We start from the raw sequence: 25,356 nt of genomic DNA, 5'->3' as shown, positions 1-25,356 counted from the left end.
CTTTTCCCCAGAGTCCCTGATCCCCTTATTAATCAAGAACCTTTAATATAATTGGAACGTAATGTTTGGCAATACCAAGCAGAATGATGTAAAATGCTTGTGTGTGAAACTTGGGTTGTCATGATGTGGAGATGCCGGCGTTGGACTGGGGTAAACACAGTAAGACGTCTGACAACACCAGGTTTAAGTCCAACCAATTTATTCGATAGTAAAATAGTGAGTTTACTATCAAATAAATTGGTTGGACATAAACCTGGTGCTGTCAGACTTCTTTCTAAATTGGGTTGTGGCAACTTTTACTTCCTCCTATTAGCAATGTGTGTATTTGCAAACCTACATTGAATGACTTTAACATATAGTGATGTAACTCATATATAACAGCCGCCGGCAAATTGTAATACTTTTAAATTGAGCATGATTCGTGGAAAGCAGGCAGTTTCTTGGGTCAATTGCAGATGTTATCAGCCACCGCGGCATATTTTGAAAGCTGACTTGGAGTAGAAAGTGACCTTTGTCCACGAGAGGTGAGCAAAGCTGTGATCTTAGCCAGAGCAGCGCTGCTTTATGGCATATCAACATTCTCCATCTACCCTTCAACTCGCAGCGTGCATATAGATCGAGGAGGTGTGCCGGGCATGACATCAGCAGCACAGGCAACAAATCAGCCCGCCACATGGGCGGTAGCAATTCACAAGTGCCTGCAGGCATTCCAGAACTGGCCAGTTAAACAGAGGTTCGAAGCCAAAAAAGCAGCCGGTAGTATTGAGAGCTTTAAAACACACACACACAGGGACTAACTGAAAGGACAGTGGAGACGCCACAATGAGAGGGGCTCGTTAAGAGTTGGCCCGACTTTTGGTGGATTAATGTATACAATGGGGCAGACAAATCACCTATCACATCCAATTCACAAGTGCAGACCAGTGCAAAGGTAAGAGATGCTTTTTGTTTTCTTAGCTTGTTATTTGTAGCGACGTGGAACATGCACACACACACACAGGGCTATTATAATTGTAATGTGACGTTGATATTATTTACAAAATGTACTGCATTCTGTCAACTTAATCTTAGCTAAAGCACTTTAGAAAAGAACCAGGCGCCTGATCCTACTCAGCTTCTGCCTGCTGTACCATCCTGATAACGCGGTACTTTAACTGAAGTTTTGCTCCGAGCCCCGTTCCCGCTGTCATTTCAACCATGCTGCAGCTGCTGTCAAACGGGGGACAAGGCTTTTGTTCTCTATTAGTCAAGAGATTTTTGTCATCAGCATTTTGGAGATTTTTGACGAATGTTTAGAGGGACAAGGATGTATTGTTCTAGCTCTGATCAGTTGAACGGCAGTGTCACTGTATGAAGTTGGGCTGGAGTGATGCAGAAGTCCCTGTCCCCTTGAGCTCCTACTCTAGACAAAGCCATGCAGCCTTCACCAACTGAGACTTCTCCATTGAAATTGGCGCAATTCTGGCGCGCCGCGTTCTGCCGCTTTGGCATCGCCAAATATTACTTTCCAGTTATATCCAAGGCACTGCCACTTTCTGTTTGATGAAGGGAAAGGAACAAAATTTGAGTTCAGAACAATTGTCTGCTTCTGTCTTTAATCTTTCTTAAACAAAATACTGATTATGCGGTTCTGTGGGTCCCTCAGACAATTAAATTGACAGCCTATTTTCACAGGAACTTCATTGCAGTGTGTTAATGTAAGCCTACTTGTGACACCAATAAATAAACTTTAAACTTGGTAAGTGCTCAGCCTGGTCGGTGGTCGATGAATGCGGCACTTCCAAGGGTGAGTGTGGCGAGTTGCGTCAGTCGGGGAGGAGGGGGGGGGGGGGGGAATGCTTTTTTCACTTCCCCCGATGAAAAAAACCCTACATGAGTAACAACTGTGGTTAATTACTAGTTCCAACCACCCGGACAGTGTGTCCGAGTATCGCTGTTAACAGCCAGTCAAGAGTTCTTGTTCTTGACTTTGCTACTTAAACAGAAAGCACTTAATCCCCTTACCAGTGGGTGCCTGCTTCCCCTGACTGATGCTTCTCTCCACCACCGCCTCTCCTCCCTATTTAAACAATCCACACCTTGATAACAGAAAGCCAACTGGCTGCAGCCACTCATATATTGAGAGGTTTAAGCAAACAGATAGACTGGGTTTAAAACTGCTGGCACAGACGGTGTAAAAAAATAGTGAAATGGTCTCTTTGAACCGAGTAGCTGGAGGCTGATGGACTTTTTGAACCGCCTGTAGCAGGCTAGTGTGAAGTGCCTTGTCTCTGTCAGATTCTGGCTTGTGCAGTGTATTTGCAAGCATGGATCATTCAGTAATTATTATCCTAGACAAAAATAAGTAAATAAAAAGCAGCCTTTCAGCCCAAGCACCACCACAGATTCTAAAGCACAGATTGAATTTATACACTTAACATTTGTGACAATGTACTTTCAGGCAAGTAAGATGATGCCAAATAAACGATCAGCATCATGTATCGAATGGTTCTAAAAATCATGGATTGCTTTGAATATTGTTTCTTTAAATAAGACACGGTGAGATTTAGATACGAGGGAATGACCTGCCTTAGTGGTCAGATAGTTAACTGGATCTCTTTGGATGTCTGCAATGCAGTACCAGACTTTGAAGGGTTAAGTGACATCTGATAGTCCCAGGATTATTAAAGTTAGTGTGAAATAATAGATTGTGATTCTTCCGATGTATTGATTCAGAGTAACTGATACCTTTCTCTTGAACGTCATGACGCATCAAGGACAAATAACTTGCACATCAGCTGTCATCAATTAAACCAAAATCCAAAGGCATTCTTTCCTGTAAGTTAGAAGGGAGTTGCTTTGTGTGGTGTGCCAGGACGAATCCAAAGTTCAAGCCCTGCTATGCTCTGACCTAGCTCAACTCAGTTTGGCTGCAACAAGTGGCCCTGGTCTTGCAGGGCTAGGGAAGAAGGGGGGGAAGTCATCGGTGAATCCTGTGGCTGATTGCTGTCTGAGTATTTCGTGTGAGCAAAATGTTTCCAATGACATGTACAGGCTCGCTTGTGAGGCATTCTCTGTCACCTAGCTAGATGTGACTTGTCTATATTCACTGAACAAGACTTGCACAGTGGTTAGCGCTGCTGCCTCATAGCACCAGGGACCTGGGTTTGATTCCTGGTTTGGGTCACTGTGTGCATGGAGTTTGCACATTCTCCCCTGTGTCTGCGTGGGTTTCCTCTGGGTGCTCCGGTTTCCTCTTACAGTCCAAAGATATGCAGCTTAGGTGCATTGGCCGTGCTAAATTCTCCCTTGCTATACCCAAACAGGGGATTTTCACAGTAACTTCAGTAGTGTAATTGTAAGCCTACTTTTAAAAAAAGACTAGACGTATAATAATAAGCCAGAGAGAAATTCGTACGTCTGGAATTGTACCTCAATAACAGCCCACAGGAAAAAAAAGGGACTGCAAGCTTCTAACAAAAGAAACTATTAAAATACATCTTTTAAAACGTGACAATGTACTGTTATTTTCTTATTTTGGTCCAGTCAGGATAAATTGGCCAAATGTCTCTGTCTTTATGATGTGGTCTGAATTCCTTTAAGCTAAACCAATCTGGTTACTCACTATTGGGTCACAATTGTTTTCTATGTACTTATTCCTCCTGCAAAAGAGGAAAAAGATTTTTTAAAAAAAAATATTGTTCAATGACATTGTAATTTTTATGGGAATGACACTCCGAGATTACCCAGTGCAATGTTACCCAAGGTTCTTATCAGGAATATTCTGCAAAAGCACATAGCTGCTGGTTAAATGATACTGCCCGAAATGGCAACATAATCTTGGAAAACATATTCAAGGATCCCATAAAGTAATTGAGCCCAAATATAGGAACGTCTTTCTGTGGAGGAGACAATTTTTAAAGGAAAGGCAGAAATTTACCAAGTAACCATGTTTTATGAGTGTAGGATGGAGGGTGCATTGCTTTTCCTGAGCTGTCACGAATTCAGTGTAACCTTTTGCCCTTAGATTAGGCAACAGGTGAGAAAAGTGTACTTATTTATAGTGACTCCATTGAAAATGTTTTTACAGCTTGTTGGATTTGTCAACTGTTTGACAGTCACTCTCCGAACCAATTGACATCCAAAATATCCTTCTCAGGCGGAATGGCTGGATTGTCTATGTGGAACTCCAGAGCTGATTTGTCATACTTGACAATTGGATGGAAAAATTCTTTCCTCTTGTCTCCCTATACGCTTTCAACAAACGATGGCCTCTATTTTAATGGCACTTAAGGCCACTCATATATGACCTTCCCAGGTGAAAAAGCTTTAACCCTTTCACAGCACCGTGGTTAGCATGACCGCCTCTCAATGCAAGGGACCCAGGTTCGATTCCGGCCTTGGGCGACTGTCTGTGTGGAGTTTGCACGTCCTCCCCCTATCCACATGGGTTTCTGCTGGTGTTCCTCCCATAGTCACAAAGATGTGTAGGCTAGGTGGATTGGCCAGGCTAAATGAGTGGGGTTACAAGGATGGGGTACTGGCTAAGATAGTCTGTCAGAGAGTTGGTGCAGACTCAATGGGCTGAATGGCCTCCTTCTGCACTGTAGTGATTCTATGATGTTTGGCTTGATTTAAACCCAATCCCAACTCACTGTATCTCAACTCTCTTTATCTTAATTTCCACCTCCTGTCATCCATCTCCTCTTCACCCACCATTTATTTTATTCTAAGAAAGTTGTCGATTAATAAATGTTCCACAGTTCCAAATGCTTATTTAATTAGCAACAAGCAGAAGAAAAAGAATTACATTTTTCCTCTACTGTACTGCCTGCAATTGGGCTAAACAGCGATGCAAACAAAAGCACGCTTATAGAATCCTGAAAGTGCAAAAGGAGGCCATTTGGCCCATCAAGTCTGCACTGACCACAATCCAACCCAGGTCCTATCCCCACAATCCTATGTATTTACCCTAGCTAGTCCCCCTGACACTCAGGGGCAATTTAGCATGGCCAATCAACCTAAACTGCACATCATTGGAGAGTTGAGGAAACCAGAGCACCTGGAGGAAACCACGTAGATACGGGGAGAATGTGTAAACTCCATGCAGACAATGATCCAAGGTCGGAGTTGAACGCGGGTCCCTGGCATCGTGAGGCAGCAGTGCTAGCCACTGTGCCACCATGCAGCCCACAATGCTTGGGCATTAAGGCTTATTGCCAATTTTAAGCCGCAAGTTCAATTTCTGTCCCCCTGCCCTGTTGACAGCTCCACCAGCTTCTCTTTGCCCATCTGTTGCATGTGATTGTTTGTGCCAGTCCAACTGCCACCCCACCCTCCATTTCTCTTCACCAGAAAAAATGGCGACGGCAGGTCCATTAAAAATGGATGAGAAGGTAGACCCGAACAGCATCCTCAACCTTTTTAGGCCTTTGTGCCTCATTGTGTATATGGGCTTTGCTGAATCTCAGGAAACAGTAGTGGATGGATGTTTTTTCAGGCTGAAGGAAAGTTTGTAGTGGAATTCCCCAGGGATCAGTATTGGAAACCTTACTTTTCCTAATGTGTATTAATGACCTAAACCTTGGTGTACAGAGAACAATTGAATGATACAAATCGTGGACTTATTGTGAGTTGTGAGGAGGACAGTGTAGAACTTCAAAGGTGCATAGACATGATGTTCAATGCAGAGAGATGTGAAGTGATTAATTTTGGGAGGAAGAACATGAAGAAACAATATAACATGAAGGGTGTGACTCTAAAGGAGACATAGAAGCAGAAGGATCTGGATGGCACACTGCTGCTTCACAGCACCAGGCACCTGGGTTCGATTCTGGCCTTGGGTGACTGTGTGGATTTCGCAAGTTCTCCCTGTATCTCCATGTGTTTCCTCCGGGTGCTCCAGTTTCCTCCTACAGTCCAAACATGTAAAGTAGTGTTTATTTATTAGTCACAAGTAAGACATACGTTAACACTGCAATGAAGTTATTGTGAAATTCCTCTAGTCACCGCACTCCGGCACCTGTTCGGGTCAATGCACCTAACCAGCACGTCTTCCAGAGTGCGGAAGGAAACTGAAGCACCTGGAGGAAACCCATGCAGACACAGGGAGAATGTGCAAACTCCACACAGAGAGTGACTCAAGCCAGGAATCGAACGCGGCTCCCTGGCACTGTAAAGCAGCAGTGTTAACCACTGTGCTACTGTACCGTGCAGGTTAGGTGGATGTCTATGCTAAATTGCCTCTTAGTATCCCAAGATGTACACATTAGGTGGATTAGCCTTGATAAATGCGTGAGGTTATGAGGATGGCGGGGTGGGGGGGGGGTGCGTGGGGGCGGGTGGTGGGGGGGGAGCGGAATGGATGTGGGTAGGGTACTTTTCAGAGAGTCAGAGTAAATTCAATGGGCTGAATGACCTCCTTCTGCATATTAGGGATGCTATGGGTGCATACGTGCATAAATCATTGAAGTTGGCAGACAGGTTGAGAGAGCAGTTAATAAAGCATATACTGTTTCCTGGGTATTATTAATTGGGTCTAGTGTGCAAGAACAAGGAAGTTATTCTGAACTAGAGTCAGAAGTTTACAGCATGCAAACAGGCCCTTTGGCCCAACTTGTCTATGCTGCCCCTTTTTAACCACTAAGCTAGTCCCAATTGCCTGCAATTGGCCCATATCCCTCTATACCCATTGTACCCATGTAACTGTCTAAATGCTTTTTCGTAGAATCTCAACAGTGCAGAAGGAGACCATTTGGCCCATTGAGTCTGTCCTGATTATAATTCCACCCAGGCCTATAACTAGTTCGGCTTTAGCTGGAGTTTTATCCCGTCCTGGATGCTACACTTTCAGAAAGATGTGAAGACATTAGAGGGAGTGCAAAAAAGATTAAATGATTCCAGGTATGAGGAACTTCAGTTAAGAAGATAGATTGTAGAGTTAGAGTTATTTCCTTGGAGAAAAGAAACCTGAGAAGAGGTTTGACAGAGATTGGGGTTATCATGAGGTGTCAGTAGATAGGGAGAAACCATTTCCACTAACAAAAGGGTCAAGAAGGAGAGGATAAAGATTTAAAGTATTTAGTAAAATTAACAAAAGTGATATGAGGAGAAATATTTTTGTGCAGCGAGTGGTTAGGGTTTGGAATTCACTGTTTGAGAGTGTGGTGGAGGCATTCAAAAGGGAAGCAGACTGTTATCTGAAAAGGAAGAATGTGCAGAGTTAAGGGGAGAAGATGGGGGAATGGCAGATGGTGAGTTGCCCTTTTGACGACCCAGTACAGACATGATGGACCAGAATGGCTGCCTTCTGCACAGTAACAATTCTGCAATTTTTATTTTGATTGATTAATCATCTCTTCTGGTGTGGAAGCAGCTGTCAATAGGCAGTAGGGCCTGGGTTGTCCACTTCTTCAGTGGCAAGCACCCATTTGCTGATGGATATCCTCCAAGAAGTAGGCTAGGTGGGCTAGGAAATGGGCAGCACGGGGCGGCAGAATGGTTAGCACTACTGCCTCACAGTGCCAGGGACCCGGGTTCGATTGCCAGTTTGTGTCACTGTCCGTCCTTCCTGTGTCTGCATGCGTTTCCCCCGGGTACTCTGGTTTCCCTCCCACAGTCCGAAAGACATGTTAGTTAGATACATTGGCCATGCTAAATTTTCCCTCAAGTGTGCCTGAACAGATGCCAGAGTGTGGCGGCTAGTGAATTTACACAGTAACTTCACAGCAGTGTTAATGTAAGCCTACTTTTGGCACTAATCAAATAAACTTTAAAAAACTTAAGTTGACAATGAGGTCAACACAGCAGGTAGAACTCCAAAGAGAAGAACTGAACTCAAAGTAACTTGTGTTCCTTTCTAGCGACACAAATAATCTGCAGATATGGGGTCTCAAATCTGGCTTTTTAAAAACTAGAGTAGTCCAAGTTTTTAGAACATGCCATGCATCAATTTTAGTTGAGTAAAATAAAAAATCTAACTTCCCTGGACAGTTCTGCCAGTTGTTGAGATGGTTCAATGTGGCGCCAGACTAGTTATCCATTTCGCTGATTATTTGACGGTCTATTTCCAAGTGACATTTAGCCTGGGCCTGGCCCGAACCGCTTGACCAGAAACCACCCCACTAGAAATCCCAAGGTTGCCATCTCTGAGACATTGGACCTGCCGTAATAGCTCTGGGAGATGCAAAGTACTTTCTGATCAAAAGGCTGCTTTGTTATATCTTTTGGCTCTTGTGTACATTTCATAGCCTCAAATTGCAATCAACATTTTAGCTCTAGGAATTTTCCACAACACAAAGACCAAACTCTCTCACTTCCTTGAATAAAGATTAGTTTTCTGTACTTTGCTTAGGCAAGTTATAATACTTCTCTCAAATGCTGAAAGTGTTTATGTCATGTCAGTGCATGTTCACATAATGCAGGAATCAAAAAAGAGATCTCTGTAAATAATAAGAAATGCTCTAGAGTTCAATTTGCAAAATTTATGACCTATGCATGTGTATGATTTACATGAACATGAAGGTTTGTATTTCCGCAATTACAGATTCCCTGTCGAAGAGATGTTTGCATGTTACCCAACATGTGCTTTTAATTTCATGCCTTGATCTATCTTTGTTTGGTCCATTTCTTTACCCCCTCTACATGCTTTGCTTTGAGACCAGCAAGCACAGAGACAGATTTACTCACATATCTTTCTGCTACTGTTCATATTGCCTTCAACTGCCTCTGTGTTGCCTGTCCAATCTTGTGGATGAGCAATAATTGTCTCAGATTAAGTAGTGCAAAGAAAAAAGTCCTTATCTTCTATTCCTCCTGTAAACTCTGTACCTGCATTGCAACTTCCATCCTACAGTTATTTGCAGCAGAAGTGTCCTGTTTGACCCTGACCTAACCTGACTTGCTTATCTTCTTCTGTCTTGACCACCTTACTTCCACCCCTAAGCTTCTACTTATGTTCACAGTGGCACAGTGGTTAGCACTGCTGCCTCACAGCTCCAAGGCTTGGTGACTGTGTGGAGTTTGCATGTTCTCTCTGTGTCTGCGTGGGTTTCCTCTGGGTGCCATGGGTTTCCTCCCACAGTCCAAAGATGTGCAGGTTAGGTGAATTGGCCATGCTAAATTGCCCCTTATCATTCCAAGATGTGCAGGTTGGGTGGGGTTAACCATGGTAAATGTGTGGGATTACAGGGGTAGTATGGGAGAGAGAGCCTGGATAAAATACTCTTTTCCGAGAGTCAGTGCAGACTCAATGGGCCAAATGGCCTCTTCTGCACTGTAGGGATTCTATGATTCAAGTCATGCTTCCACCTCTGCATCTGCACCCATGTTGAACTCTCCACTCCTCTAACCCTGGCTTCTTCATGAATTCCCTGTTCCACACACCTCATCGTTAGAAGCTGTGTCTTCAGATGGTCTAGTCTTACACGCTGGGATTCCCGCTCTGGACAACTCTGCCTTCTGAAACCACTATCCAAACCCCCTCTGCTTCTTCAACCCCTCTACATCACAAAACTCCTCTTACCTTGTTCACATACTCTCTTTAGAAACTGCAGTTCTGGCCAACATTCGCATTGTTGCCTCTCTAGATATCCCCTCCTTGCGTAAAGTAAAGTTTATTTATTTATTAATAACAAGTAAGGCTTACATTAACACTGCAATGACGTTACTGTGAAATTCCCCCATCTGCCACACTCCGGCGCCTGTTCAGGTCAATGCACCCGAACCAGCATGCCCTCCGGACTGTGGGAGGAAACCGAAGCACCCGGAGAAAACCCGTGCAGACACAGGGAGAATGTGCAAACTCTACACAGACAGTGACCCAAGCTGGGAATGGAGCCCAGGTCCCTGGCGCTGTGAGGCAGCAGTGCTAACCACTTTTCCACCATGCCACCCGTGCACCATTTAAGTGTTCATTTTCCCTTCCTTAGGCACAAGGGGCTTAACTTTTAACATTAAAGGTTAAATACAATAAATGTAAATTTTTATCATGCTTAACAAAGTAAACAATCCACAACGCAGCGGCAAACATAACAGAATGCATCTGAACTCTTGCTGTTGCTTTGGGAGTTCAGTGGTTGTCACTTTTTTTGAGGATTTGATGTTGGAATATAGAATGATTCATCAGCTCGGTTTTGTGCTGCAGATGAGATCATGCACATTATCCTTTTCTCTTGCATGTGACCTCTAGTGGCAGCCCTGTTCACTGCTGTGAGTGTCCTTTCGATGAGAGAGAATGATCGGGCACCTTGTCACGGGCAGCAAGGGGGGTGGGTGGGGTGGTGGGGGCGGAGCAGCACCAGCAAAATCAACTCAAGGTGTGAGGTTTTGAGACAATGGCAGGGAAACAGTGGAAACATTCATCGGGTGAACTGGTATCTGAGGGGAGGAAAGGCAGACAGTCAACATTTTGCGTGCGTAAGAACAGAAAAATAAATTCCAAGTAGGCTCGTAAATAAATCAGATAAATGCAGAAGGGATCATCGGTGGAATGTTGCCCCTGTCAAGTTATAGAAGCAAGTCTTGAGACAGTAAAGAAATCTAATATGTGGAAAAGAGTTAAGGAAATGGGAGGTCTGAAGATGGAAAGCCTGAGGGCTTGATATTATAAAACATGTAGCTCTCCTTGACAAGAGAGAAGAGAGAGTTTACTCAGGATAAAACATTGTAGTGTTGGCATCGGGGGTGCACACAATCTTCGGTTATACAAAATATCTCATCAGTTTTAATAGCTGCCGCTGATAAGATGGTCCACCGTAAATAATATATCATTTGAAATGGATTCTTATGCTGAGATATCTTACTGCTGCATGAAAGGACAGGGGCGGCCCAGTGGCACAGTGGTTAGCACTGCTGCCTCACAGAGCCAGGGATCCAGGTTCAATTCCCGGCTCGGGTCACTGTCGGAGTGGAGTTTGCACATTCTCCCCATGTCTGCGTGGGTTTCCTCCGGGTGCTCTGGTTTCCTCCCACAATTCAAAGATGTACATTAGGCAGATTGGCCATGATAAGTCGTGCTTTGGTGTCGGGGGACTCACTAGGGTAAATGCATGAGGTTATAGGGATAGAGCATGGGTAAGATTATGGGCCGAATGACCTCCTTCTGCACTGTAGGATTCTATGATTCTAGGATATGTCATCAATGGCTGGGGTGGGGGAAAGTGGATGGACGAAGGTGGCCAGTTGAAAACTTCCCTACTAGCATGCATAATCCATCATTGCTACTGACGAATAAACATCAGTTGGAGTTTCTCACTAATTTAAGAAGGTACGGATATGGTAAATATGCCTCTCCCATGCTCCCTGGTCAAAATGTGTGTGTGTGTGTGTGTGTGCAATGCTGGAACACAAGGTGCAGGAACTGCTGTCTAGGCGCCACAGCACCCAGTGTTCAGAGGCAGCCTTATTGCTATGCCATGAACTCTGCATGTGGTCACACACAGGCCTTGCTGACAATCAGTGAAAGCTTTAAGATCACAAGCACTTCTCACTGCCTCTTCAAAGCAGCCAGCATAATTAAAGACCCCATGCACCCCAGACATTCTCTCTTCCACCTTCTGTTGGGAAAAAGATACAAAAGTCTGAGGTCACATACCAACCGACTCAAAAACAGTTTCTTCTCTGCTGCCATAGGACTTTTGATTGGTTTAAGTTGATCTTGCATTAAGTTGACCTTTCTGTACACCCTAGCTATGACTGTAACACTACATTCTGCACTCTATCTTTCCTTCTCTATGAAAGGTATGCTTTGTCTGTATAGCATACAAGAAACCATACTTCTCACTGTATGTTAATACCTGTGACAATAATAAATCAAATCAATTTCACACAGTACCTCGATCCAACTGACCTCTTTCTCCCATGGCATATGACCCCGGGGACTTGTCCAAATTGCCTTGGCCTCAGGCTGTCCTACTTCCCGATGGGAGGCTGGGAATTTACCTCACAAATATTAATAACTTAATGTTTACAGTTAAGACCAGATGTGAGGGGGAGGGCACCTTCAGTCAGGGTGCAAGTTTCACCTTTTTGGAAAACTGCCCCAGTTAAGGGAGAGAGGGAACAGAAAGCAGAGGCCACATTTCTCTCTCACTTTTGCACTCTGTCTCTCTCCCTCTCTTACACACACACACACACACATTTTGACCAGATTCATTTACTGATTATCAGTTCCATCGTGACCTGACAATATCTCATGGTGACAGTGTCCTATTAATGATGTTGAAATAGAATCAAGGATCAGGACTAATTTCCTGTTTGCGCCATTTTGCAATAAATCAAACCATGTAAAGAGGAAGCTTCACAATGTGTCATGAAGAAGTGAATTATTGGATGTTCTGAGTGATATGGCCTAGTTTCAGTCTTTGGCCAGTGCTGATTGATATGGCAGATAGATAATAGTTTCAACTGGCCAAAATGCTCTGGGTTACAGCAGAGAAAATATCCAAAGGGCTACTTGCCTTCTGCACCCCTCACCCTCCCCCAGCCCCTCACTTGGGAATCTTAGGAATTCTCTACCTCAGAGGGTTGTGGGGGCTCAATCATTGAGTACACACAGGACAGCTTTTTGCCATTTCTAGATATTGCAGATATGAAGGGATAAGAGGATAGTGCAGAAAGATGACATTGAATATATTAAAGAGGCGGAAGGATATAACGAATGGAATCAAAGGTTAGGGGGAGAAAGCAGGATTAGGCTATTGAGTTGGATGATCAGCCGTGATTGTGATGAATGGCGGAGCAAGCTCGAAGAACGGAATGACCTCCTCCTGCTCCTATTTTCTATGTTTCTATGTTTGAGGTAGAAGGTCAGTTGAATGGTAGAGGAAGCTGGAGAGGCTGATAGACCAACTGCTCCTCTCCTTTCCTATGTTCCCTTACTAAAAGCTCTTCAATGATTGATACATGGAGCAAATGTGTGTCTATCTGAGGAAGGTTCAGATAGGCTCACTATTCATAGACTTGTGTCTTTCATTGCTAGTGTGAATCTGTTTGCTTTTCCAAGTATTCTGAGCATTTGATGAAAACTTCAAAAAAAAGCACAAGAGGGCAAACAAGCATTTTTCTGATTTTGAAAAACACCAGAGAAATCATTTGACATTTTAAGATGGGCAATTGTCTTTCACCAAAATATAAATCATACAAATATATACCTGTAACCAAAAAATCAAGAGCTTGTCAACTTCCCTCCAGTTTTTTCTTAAGTTTAAAAGTTTTCATTTATTAGTCACAAGTAGGCTTACATTAACACTTCAATGAACTTACTGTGAAAATCTCCTAGTTGCCACACTCCGGTGGCTGTTCTGGTACACTGAGGGAGAATTTAGCATCGTCAATGCAACTAAGCAGCATGTCTTTCGGATTGTGCGAGGAAAATGGAGCACGTGGAGGAAACCCATGCTGACATGGGGACAACGTGCAAACTCTGCACAGTGGCCCAAGCCAGGAATCGAATCCAGGTCCCTGCTGCTGTGAGGCAGCAGTGCTAACCACTGTGCCACCGTGCCACCCTGTTAGCCATCTTAAAATATTAAAGGTAATTTTTGATTTACCGACCAGAAAACTAAGAAGATAATTTTAACATAACTTGCCCACAGCAAGGGGGTGGAGGTTGTTCAGGTCAGATGCCTGATTTACTGCCCGCCCCATGTGCCAGACCGAAAATCCACCCTGAAAGTAAGTAACCAGCAGAGATGGTGGGGGGAATAGTTAAGGAGTAAATAACAAGTCAAACAGCATCTTCCTAAAATTTCCTATACTGCATCACTGACTGCAGTTGTGAAATCCTATATGCTGATTACAAACTTGAACATGATCATGATGTAAGGTCAGTGCTTCCAGAGGAACTGGTAACGATATTCAGTTACACTGTGCCTATACTGCAATTATGTTACCTTGTGCGTAAGGTGGTGTTATAATGATATAAAGGCACCAAGCTTTCATAAGGGAATGAGTAAACATTTTGTGGGTTCATTTATTTGGATAGGCACGTGAGAACATCTATACAAAAGTAGAAAGCTTGACGACATAGCAGCAAAGCTATGTGCTTGGCTTAAAAACAAAAGTGAAAGTAAAACTGGATAACGTGACACATTTCCTTTTTGCTGATGTCAGGCTGCAATCCCTGACACACATATTACAATATCCCCCTTTTTAGAGGTATTTCCACTTCTTCCAAAGAAGCATAACTATTTACAATACATGTTTAGTTACTCTTACTTAAGTAACTGATGAATTTACCAGTCTCTGAAGCAAAGTGGTAATCTGCTAGTAGGTCTGGCCTGGCGGTATCTTTAACTGCTGACGGTGATCTGTGGGATTGTCATTCTTGGATGTTGCTCCTGGTTGCATTTGGGGTCTTGTCTTTGATGCAATAGGACTTTGGTGATTCAGTAGCTGGAATGGGTTTGATTTGTCCTCGGTTATGATTCACCACTGTGTACAACAAATTCAGATGACCTTGGATCCGAACAAATCTTTGTCACCTCAGCTGGTTGCCACATACCTTCTGTGGGATTCTGGATGCAAGCTTATTTTCTTAATTCTAGCAATTCTGAGCCTGCATTTTTATCCTACATGTTGGTCATTGTCTCCTACAGTTCTAAAAGTTGCTCTGTAGTTTCTGAGAGATTGGAATGGGTGAGAGTAGGTGAATTGGTATGTACTGATCTGCCAAGCATGTGTGGTGCTGGTTATGGAAGAGACATTGGGACTCAGAGGGTAATTGCAGTTTGAATCATAGAATCCCTACAGTGCAGAAGGAGGCCATTCGGCCCATCGAGCCTGCACTGACCACAATCCCATCCAGTAATTCCCGTAACCCCACATATTTACCCTGCTAATCCTCCTAATGCTAGGGTCAACTTAGCATGGCCAATCAACTTACCCTGTACATCTTTGGACTGTGGGAGGAAATCGAAGCACCCGGAGGAAACTTGCACAGACACGAGGAGAACATGCAAACTCCACACAGTCAGTGGCCCAAGGCCAGAATTGAACCCAGATCCCTGGCAGCATGGCGAGGCAGCAGTGCTAACCACTGTGCCTCTCCAGCATCTAATGGTATCTCTGTCAAATATATTATTACAATGTTTGGATCTTGCTTGATCCAACTACATTTGAGATTGAAGGATTTCACTGTGTTAATTATTCATTCAGCAAGGCCATTGGATCTAAAGTAATGAGGAGAAGAAGTAGTTTGATTGATATTCCACTTCTCATATACATCCTGAAATGAGTTACAATGAACTGCAGACCGTTATCCATAATGATCTCTCCTAGCACATCAAATAAACTAAAAATACTATTTGGAATGTTTGTGACAATTGTGCTAGATGTATTGTGTGGTTATCAAATAATGGAATAATTGGTAAAATAACTGAGAATGAGTGCCATCAACATGAACCAGATCAGAAATGATTTTGGATCAAGGATAGGTAGGAACTTCATGCAGATTCAATGGTCATTGTGCTAACTTGGTATGTGCTTTTGGCATGCCGCACATTCCTCCATTGTTCAATATCATTGTTCATACCCGGTCAATAGATTGTCTCCCTTGTGAGTTTTCTTGTCTGATCAGCGCCTATGTGTGCGTGATGAAGTTATTGAAGAATATCAGATCCAGCCTAAAGATTTGCTTGCCTTTAAAAATGATGTCCCAGGAGATGTTCATCCCAGGAAGACCAAAATGGTGTCTCACGCTGGTGGATATGTTGAAGTGAAGCAGGCCATCCTGCGATGGCTGTTTCTTACTGCTTCCGTGGCGTACGATCTTTTGCTGTTTTTTCTTGTAGCTGCTGGCATTTGCTTGGTGCGTGTAGAAGGCCACATGTCTTGCTGGGTTTGGATGTTCTAGCAAGTGCATCAACAATTGGGGTTGCACTTTAGGGATCTGTAAGTGTTGTCGACCTGATTACTTTGTACTTATGTACTCGAGTAGCTGTTCGATATTATAGGTTTTGGGCTTGTTCAGCACATCTTTCTGGAACACTTCCACGGGAGTGGAGATGATCACTAGTTCAACAATTCAGTCTGTTAGCTCTGCATCTACTGACAACGTGGCCTAGGGATTTTGTAGGCTGGTTTCGATGTGACATGAACTCTAATTAATGAGTATGAAAGTTTAACCTGATTTTGAGCAAGTCTTCTAATTTAGCCAGTATCTTTTGGGGACTCTTTAATGTTTCTGCTGCTAATCCTGAGGTGTTCAACCTGTGTAGATCTTCATTTCCAATTGCCACATAAATTTAATGGCTCGCTTGTCTGCTCCAGACACTCCTGAATCAAGAAACCAAAGCTTTGCACGCTGTGAATTTAACGAATAGGCCGGCTGCATCCCAATTCAATTTGGGGGAACTTTGTGAACATTTTGACAATGTCCTTTTGATTTGATTTGACTTATTATTGTCACATGTATTAGTATACAGGAAAAAGTATTTTTTCTTGCGCTCTGTACAGACAAAGCAAACCATTTGGAGAGGAAACGAGAGGGTGCAGAATGTAATGTTACAGTCATAGCTAGAGTGTAAAAAAAATCAACTTAGCTCGAGGTAGGTCCATCCAAAAGTCTGATGGCAGCAGGGAAGAAGCTATTCTTGAGTCGACTGGTAAGTGACCTCAGACTTTTGTATCTTTTCCCCAAAGGAGAAACGTGGAAGAGAGAATGTCCGGGGTACATGGGAGTCCTTAATTATGTTGGCTGCCTTTCTGAGGCAGCAGGAAGTGTAGACAGAATCAATGGATGGGAGGCTGGTTTGCACGATGGGCTGGGCTACATTCATGACCCTTTGTAATTTCTTGTGGTCTTGGACAAAGCAGGAACCATACCAAGCTGCGATACAACCAGAAAGACTGCTTTCTAGGTGCCTCTGTAAAAGTTGGTGAGTGCCTTAGCTGATATGCCAAATTTCCTTAGTCATCTGAGAAAGTAGAGCCTTGGGTGGGCATTCTTAACTATAGTGACGGCACTGGGGGGACCAAACAGGGTTGTTGGTGATCTGGGCACCTAAAGAAAGAGATATATTTCTAATAAAAAAGGGATATAGGGAACAAGTGGGAAGGCAGATTTGAGACCAGGGACAGATCAGCCATGATCTGATTGAATGCCGAAGCAGGCTTAAAGGGCTGAATTTGCCTACTTCTGCTCCTAATTCTTATGTTCCTGTGTACGTATTTAATCTTGCAGCCTGGCTGAGCATCATGTCAATTAGAGAAAACACTGCTGCACAACTTGTCATGTTGTTATAGTGATATAAATACACCAATCACCGTCAGGGTCTGGATCAAACATGTTGTGAACTTGATTATTTAGACAAGGCAGATGGAAGCATTTATAAAAAGGTGGAAAGTTTGAAGACATGTCAACAATAAAGCTGCATGTACTGCTTCAAAGTAAAAGTGGATCACATGGCAGACTTCCTTTCTAGTGATGTCATGCTGCAATCCGTTAAGGACATGTTACAAACAATGTAAGAGTAGAGAGGTGATTGAAGCCATGGTCAAATAAGTTGTTTAAGAGGCTTCCTCAGAAGAAAAGCGTGTAGTTATCTATCACCTTTAACAATGTCAGGGTGTCCCAAATCACTTTACAGCCATGATTTTTTTTTGCAGTGCAGTGACTATTTTATTATCAGATTACATTAATTTGTGCACAGCAACGTCCCAAGAACAGCAATGAGATAATGATCCGAGCAGCTGTTTTAGAAATGTTGTTTGTGGACTAAACAACTTGGAGGTTCCACTTGGAGATCTTCCCCAATCTTCATTGAAAAGTCTCGTGGGTATTTTTACATCCAGACCGGTTCAACATCTCATCTAAGAGGAGGCACCTCCGACAACACACCACTCCTCATTGAAATGCCAGTAATGAGAATTGTACCCATGACATTCTAGTTCTGAGGGGAGAGCACTACCACTGAACCAAGGTGGGGAGGTACAATAGAGTAAATCCATTTAAGGCATGGGTGCGCAAGACCAAATGGGCTGAAGACTTTTGCTGGAAACACATTATTTCAGTAAGGTATGACTGACCGCACTTGAAATTGATATCATGCACATTTTTCTTCTGAAAATGCTTCTACTCCATGTTTTAAGGTCAGATCTCCTTCCAATTTCATGAAATGGCACGTGTGGTTAGCACTGCTGCCTCACAGCTCCTGTGACCCTGATTCAATACCCAGCTTGGGTCACTGTGTGGAGTTTGCACATTCTCCCCATGTCTGTGTGGGTTTCCTCCTGGTGCTCCAGTTTCCTCCCACAGTCCAAAAGATGTGCTGGTTAGGTGCGTTGGCCATGCTAAATTGCCCCTCAGTGTACCCGAACAGGTACTGGAGTGTGGTGACTATGGGATTTTCACTAACCCCATTACAGTGTGACTATAAACCTACTGGTGACTTAATTAAATAAAAGAAGCTCTGACGAAGGGTCATCCAGACTCAAAACATTGACTCTATTGTCTCTCGACAGATGCTGAGATTTTCCAGCATTTTATGTTTATGTTTCATATTCCAGCATCTGCAGTATTCTGTTTAATCTTCTAAATTGTGTTGTGTCAATGGTTTGTATTTCTCCAAGTATTTTACTACTTAGATGACAGGCATACTCCCTGAGTTACAAATAGGTAACAAAAATGAGGATGCTTGCCTCATGTCAGAATGAGTTTCTTCCGGGGGTTCCGGTTTCTTCCCACAGTTTGAAGGACGTGCTGTTTGGGTGCATTTGCCATGTTAAATTTTCCTTAACAGATGTTGGAGTGTGGTGACTGGAGGATTTTCACAGTAACTTCAGTGCGGCGTTAATGTAAGCCTATATAAATAAATAATACATACATTTTATATCTCGGATCTAAGGAGAGAGTTTCTGTGATTCTAGCAGTCCTGTTCACAATGCTTTAGAATGTCCCTTCCATGCTTCTGGCTCTCCCTTTCTGCTCTTTGTTTGCTTTCCCCTGAGTCCACATCCAAGTTGAAGTGCAGTGAACATCAACATTAAACAGATTCATATAATTAAATACAGAACAACTGAACCACTGAATAAGTACAACTGTCATAACATAGGAAATGTGGCAGCCAATTTGCACAGAGCAGGTTTCTCTCCCAACAACAGTGTGATAATCACCAGATAATCAATTTCAGTGGTGTTGGTTGAATTTTGGCCAGAATACGAGCGGTAACTTTCCTGCTTGCCTTGTGAAATAGTGGTAAATCTGCATAACAATGTGTCTGGAAGTCAACACGTCCTAACAGTGCAGCAGTCTATCAGCTCTGCGCTGGGAGTGCCAGCCTGAACTATGTGCTTAAACCCCTGCAGAGGCTCTTGAACCCATCACCTTGTGACTCTGAGGCATGAGTGCTCCCCATTGACCAACGGTTGACATCTGATGTGGGGTGTTTGGGTGAACCGCTGAGCATTTTCCTCTTTGCTACCTGAGGCTACCTGATTGCGGAGATCGTCACAAACTTTCTTTCCATGAGCCGGTGAGAAGCTGGTAGCTACGCTGGAGGAGTAGAAATATCTCAATGAGCTTGAAATCGTTTCCCTTGCTCCCTCATCAAATTAGTCGAAAACCTGGAGTCAGCTTTGCTAAACGCTGGGGCGTGAGAGGACTGGGAAAAAAGGCCAGCCATTGTCTCGGTTTGCCACGTTTCTCCTTCAGCCAAGGACTTGAGCCTGAACACTGTAATCAGAACAAAGAGAAACAGATGACTCCATTCAGTGTAATCAATTTGCCATTTACATGTAATGCCCAGGGGTGACACAAAAACAATGACAGCAATCTTGTCGTTGCTGATAATGCAGAGTCCATGGCACTCAGCACCTCTACAGAGAAAGAACAAACTGGAGAGCTCCAGTACCTTGTCATTGCTGTTGTTTTTCAAGCACCTTCAGATTTAATTAACTGCAGTGAGTTACTGCACTGCTTAGCAGTGAGGCCAAGACACTCACTCATCGGATAATTCATTTTTTATTTAGACTGCAAAGTGTGGGCCCAGGACGTTACCAAAGACTTGCTTCAGTGTTATATTTTGGCTGTGTTTGCTGTGGTGTTTCAGATGTACTGATGATATGTAGCATACACATTTCATCACAGTGCTTCTTTCAAACTCCTACCTTCTTCCACATTTTGCCATGAGATTGCAATTATTGAATGTTCCTCACGCTGCTATTAATGTGGCTAAATTGATGCTGTTTGTACTCAGTGTATTGTCATTATATCCAATGTGAATCATATTATGAATCATCTCTCTTGCTTGTACTCCACCTATTTTATGAAGCTGTCACATGAGACAATGTCACAAGCTGTCATGACAGCAATATGTGAAGGCTTGTCTCCAAAGATATTACTTCTTGATAGGAATCCTTCTCAATTCTTTAATCGCGACATGTTTTGCCTTCCGTTTGCAAAATTGTGCTCAGTCCCACCTTCACTACCACAGAAAGGCATGTTGCACAGTGGATAACACCACTGCCTCACAGCGCCAGGGACCCGGGTTCAATTCTGGCCTTGGGTGACCCTTTATGAGGACTTTGCACATTCTCCCCGTGTCTGTGTGGGTTTCCTCCGGGTAATCTGGTTTCCTCCCACAATCTAAAGACGTGTGGGTTAGGTCGATTGACTATGCTAAATTGCCCCTTAGCGTTGGGAGGGGATTAGCAGGGTAAATATGTGGGATTACTGGGATAGGGCCTGGGTGGAATTGTCGTCAGTGCAGGCTTGATGGGCCGAATGGCCCCCTGCTGTAGGGATTCTATGGTTATTTTTTGGACCAAACAGAAAAGAGAAACTTTCACTTGTATATTGCCTTTCACAACGTTGGAAGATGCCAGTTTGCTTTATTGTCAATGAAGTATTTTGAAGCACAGCCATTGTTGTAATAAGGAAAACGCAACTGTCAATTTTCACACAACAATGTGATATGGACCAGATAAACAGTGCTACAATAGCAAAAATGCTGTGAATATGGAAAATCTGAAATAAATAAATCCGAATGTTCAGTGGTTCAGGCAGCATCTGAGAGAACCTTTTGGGTCAATGACTTTTTGTCTGTGTTCATTTGAGGGATAATTATTACCTAGGGCAGGAGGATGCACTGCCCTGTTCTTTGAAGTAGTGGAATCTTTTAAATCCCACTGAGCAGATTAAACAGAGCCTTGGTTTAGCATCTCATCCAAAAGGATGGCACCTCCAATAGTGCAGCACTCATCGGAACACAGAAGAAATAGAGGCATGAGTAGGCCATTCGCCCTTCGAACCTGCTCCGCCATTCATTTCGATCATGGTTGGTCATCAGATTCAATATCCTGATCCTGCTTTCTCCCTACATTCCTTAATCCCTTCAGCCCCAAGAGCTATACCTAATTTCTTTTCAAAATGGCAACACTTTGGCCTCAAATATTTTCTGTCGTAGTGATTTCCAAACAATCACCACTCTCTGGATGAAGAAACTTCTCCTCACCTCAGTCCTAAAAGGTTTATCCCCTATTCTCAAACAATGACCCCTAATTCTGGAGTCCCCCACCAATGGGAACATGCTTTCTAAATCTACCCCCTCTAATCCTGTTAGAATTTTATACGTTTCTACGAGATCCCCTCTCACTCTTCCTCTGTATTGTATCGGAGTGCCAGCCTAGGTTATGTGCTTAAATCTCTGCAGTGAACCCCATACTCATCTGACTCAGTGGGCTGAGTGCTATTGCAGAACAAGGGCAGTGCCACTCATCAAGGAGGAGTTGTAGCCCCCTCAAATTTTTCGAGTAGCCATCCTGTCAAATCTCATATTGGTGATTATCGAATGGTTGGCAGAAGAGATGAGGTTGCAGTAGGATGTGCAATGATGGGATGCACAGTACACTTTGTACAAGGATGACTTTGGGTAGCTCTGAGAAACAGCAACCCTGTCTGACCTTCCCCTTTTCTAACCCAAGTGCATCGGGTCGCAGCAGCCAATTGTCACCACAGAGATCACTAAACGTAACAAAGCCTTGGAAAAGGGATTGGGGCATATAGACCAAAATTAATAACCCTCAGCTCATCAAAGAGCAATCGAGCAGAGAAGAGTTTGGGCCTTAGTCCTTCATCAAAACAAGAGAATACATAGAAACATAGAAGATAGGAGCAGGAGGAGGCCATTTGGCCCTTTCAGCCTGCTCTGCCATTCATCAAGATCATGGCTGATCATCCAACTCAATAGGCTAATCCTGTTTTCTCCCCATAACCTGTGATCCTATGCACCCCGAGTGCTATATCTAACCGCATGTTAAATACTTCCAATGTTTTAGCATCTATTTCCTGTGGTAATGAATTCCACAAGCTCACCACTCTTTGGGTGAAGAAATGTCTTCTCATCTCCGTCCTAAATGGTCTACCCTGTGTCCTCGTTCTGGACTCTTCCACCACCCGAATATCCTTGCTGTGTTTGTGCTGTCTAATCCTGTTAGAATTTTATAAGTCTCAATGAGATCCCCCCACCCCCCATTCGTCTGAACTCCAGCGAAAACAATCCTAACCTAATCTCTTCTCAGTCCCCCACCCACAGAATCAGCCCGGTAAACCTTTGCTGCACTCCCTCGAGAGCAGCAAGAACATTCTTTCTCAGAAAAGGAGACCAAAGCTACAAAGATATTCTAGGTGTGGTACAATGAACAAGCAGCATATGTTTTTTAAAAGTTTATTTATCTGTCTCACCAGGAGGCGCACATTAACACAGCAATGAAGTTACTATGAGAATCCCCTAGTCGCTGCACTCCAGTGCCTGTTCGGTTATACTGAGGGAGAATTTAGCATGGCCAAATGCACCTACCCAGCATGTCTTTCGGATTGTGAGAAGAAGCCAGAATGCCCGGAGGAAACCCACACAGACATGGGGAGAATGTGCAGACTCTGGACACACAATGACCCAAGCTGGGAATCAAACCTGAGTCCCTGGCGCTGTGAGGCAGTAGTGTTAACCACTGGGCCACCGTGCTGCCCGCATTTGAAAGCAGAAGACAGAGGAAAGAAAGCTTGCGATAAATTGAATCAAGTAGAAAATAGAAGTTGGTTAAATGGCGGAAGTAATATCAAATAATGAAGGGATGTATTAGTGCTACATCAGACGCTGCTTCACTCGATTAATGGGAAAGTTTATAATGACTCTTTGAAGATAATGTGGAGATACAATCTTTTGCCCCCTGCTCTTTCTGTAATTGGATATTGCATGTCCTAACCTCTCAAAATGCACTCACCAAGAAGAGGAGGATCTGGAACTTCATTCTTTAATCTCCAGTCTCTTCTTGGTTTAAGATTTAGACATAATACCCATTAGACAGTGCATTTCAGTGATCCCTTACAAACCTCTGCAGAGCTAATGAGGAATGTCCTTCAATCTGATTTATAATCTATATTGTTAAATAAAGTGCAATGACTGGGCAGCAGTATAAAAAGGAAATTGCCTCATTGATGTTTGCATATAACTATATAAATCCTGAGAAAAAATTAGTTTAATTGCAACTGCTTGAAATACATCATACCAATGCATGGCAGTGTTTGTTAGCAACTATAACTATGTAGGGTGTTACATGGGAGCTTCTTTGTGTCAGGTAACTTGACTGGCATTGGTCGCTAATATGCTCCGTTCAGTGGTATCAAAAGCTATAACATGTATTGGAATATGCGTATGGTGGCACAATGGTTAGCACTACTGCCTCACAGCGCCAGAGACCCGGGATCACTTCCTGGCTTGGGTCACTGTCCGTGCAGAATCTGTGCATTCTCCCCATGTCTGTGTGGGTTTCCTTCCACAGTCCGAAAGACGTGGACCCAAACAGGTAACACAGTTTTTTTCACAGTAACTTCATTGCAATGTTAATGTAAACCTACTAGTGACACTAATAAATAAAATTTATGCTTCTTAGGGGTGTACAGGGCAGTGGATAAAGAGCAACATTTAACAAAGGGAGAAAGAAAGATTGAACGTAAGTCTCCTGTAAAGCGAAGGATATTTTAGGAGGCATTGGAAGATGAGGAAGGAAATGATGGAAATGATGGTGAAGGAGGGAGTTTCAGAGGATAGGGATCTCCTAGGTGGAAGAATAATGACAGCTAGTGGAACAGAATAAGTGGGGAGAAGAAAGAAGCGGGGACAGAAAGTTACATGCTAGGAGATTTGGTTGGAGGATGTCTCTGAGTCAGGATAGAGTGAGGCTTTGGAGAGGTGAGGACATTAATCCAGTGAAGGTAAAAGCAAAATACTGCTGATGCTGGAATCTGAAACAAAAACAGAAAATGCTGGAAAATTTCAGCAGGCCTGACAGCATCTGTGGGGAGAGAATAGAGCCAATGTAAAAGCAGAATAAGTCAGGTGGATGGTGAAGGTGTGGGTTGTGCGCTGCTTGGAGATGTGGTCATTGGTATTTTGGATGAGTTGTCGTTTCAAGTCAAGCAGAATTCATAGAATTATAGAGTCAACAGCACGGAGACAGGCCCTTCGGCCCAAATTGGTCCATGCCGACCAAAATGCTCATCTAAGCTAACCCCATTTGCCTGCATTTAGACCATATCTCTCTAAACTTTTCCTACTCATGTATCTGTCCTAATGCCTTTTAAATGCTGTCAATGTCCCTGCCTCAACCACTTCTTCCAGCAGCTCATTCCACATACTTACCATCCTCTGTGATCGATTCCCAACCCTGGGAAAAGACTTTGTGCATTGACCCTATCCATGCCTCTCATGATCTTATAATCTCTACAAGATCAGCCCTCAGTCTCTCATGCTCCAAGGAGAGAAGTCCTAACCTGTCCAGTCAAGTGAACAAGACCAGCCTAGAGAATGTTGGGGAATGAAACCTAATTGGATATTAGGTTTTTGGCTTGTGGGCCAGGAGGAGCAGTGCGCTTCCCGTTCCCAAGGAGCACACTGCTTGTGGGCCAGGAGGAGCAGTGTGCTTCCCATTCCCCAGGAGCACACTGCTTGTGGGCCAGGAGGAGCAGTGTGCTTCCCATTCCCCAGGAGCACACTGCTTGTGGGCCAGGAGGAGCAGTGTGCTTCCCATTCCCCAGCCCAGCAAGCTCACCTGCTTTCCTCCCTGGGCTGTTGGAAGCAACTGAGATTGACGCTTTGAGCAAACATGTACTGAGGATGATTTGAAGGAGGAAGAGGTAACTACAAAGTTGATTTTACTGCCACTTCCCAAGATAGTCCACAAGGCACGCCTCGGAAGTTGACAGTAACTGGGGCAGTTAGGTCCTTGGGAACTCAGATCACACCATACATTACCCAGTACCCCCAACTTCACCCCACCCTCTCTTCAACACCCTGCCCAACTCCTCCACCCTACCCTCTTTTTTTTATGTAGTTGGTGGGGAAGAACAGTTCATCGGGGGAAGAGAGATCCTGGTTAGGG

The 25,356-nt window shown here is 43.6% G+C and overlaps 1 protein-coding gene across 1 annotated transcript in view; it reads left to right on the top strand.

Moving 5' to 3' along the window:
* The first annotated feature begins 748 nt into the window (after positions 1–748).
* Positions 749–25,356, top strand: part of chrm3b (cholinergic receptor, muscarinic 3b) — a 235,032-nt gene continuing 210,424 nt past the window's right edge. Inside the window, exon 1 of the mRNA XM_080200676.1 lies at positions 749–931. The gene's annotated coding sequence lies outside the window, so the exon portion shown is untranslated. The remainder of the gene's footprint in view (positions 932–25,356) is intronic.

This window comes from Carcharhinus amblyrhynchos, chromosome 12 (genome assembly GCF_965287045.1).
Source record: "Carcharhinus amblyrhynchos chromosome 12, sCarAmb.v2.hapA, whole genome shotgun sequence".
NCBI classification, from domain to species: Eukaryota; Metazoa; Chordata; class Chondrichthyes; order Carcharhiniformes; family Carcharhinidae; genus Carcharhinus; species Carcharhinus amblyrhynchos.
The sequence above is the reverse complement of the archived record's forward strand: the minus strand, read 5'-3'. Positions and strand labels throughout refer to the sequence as shown.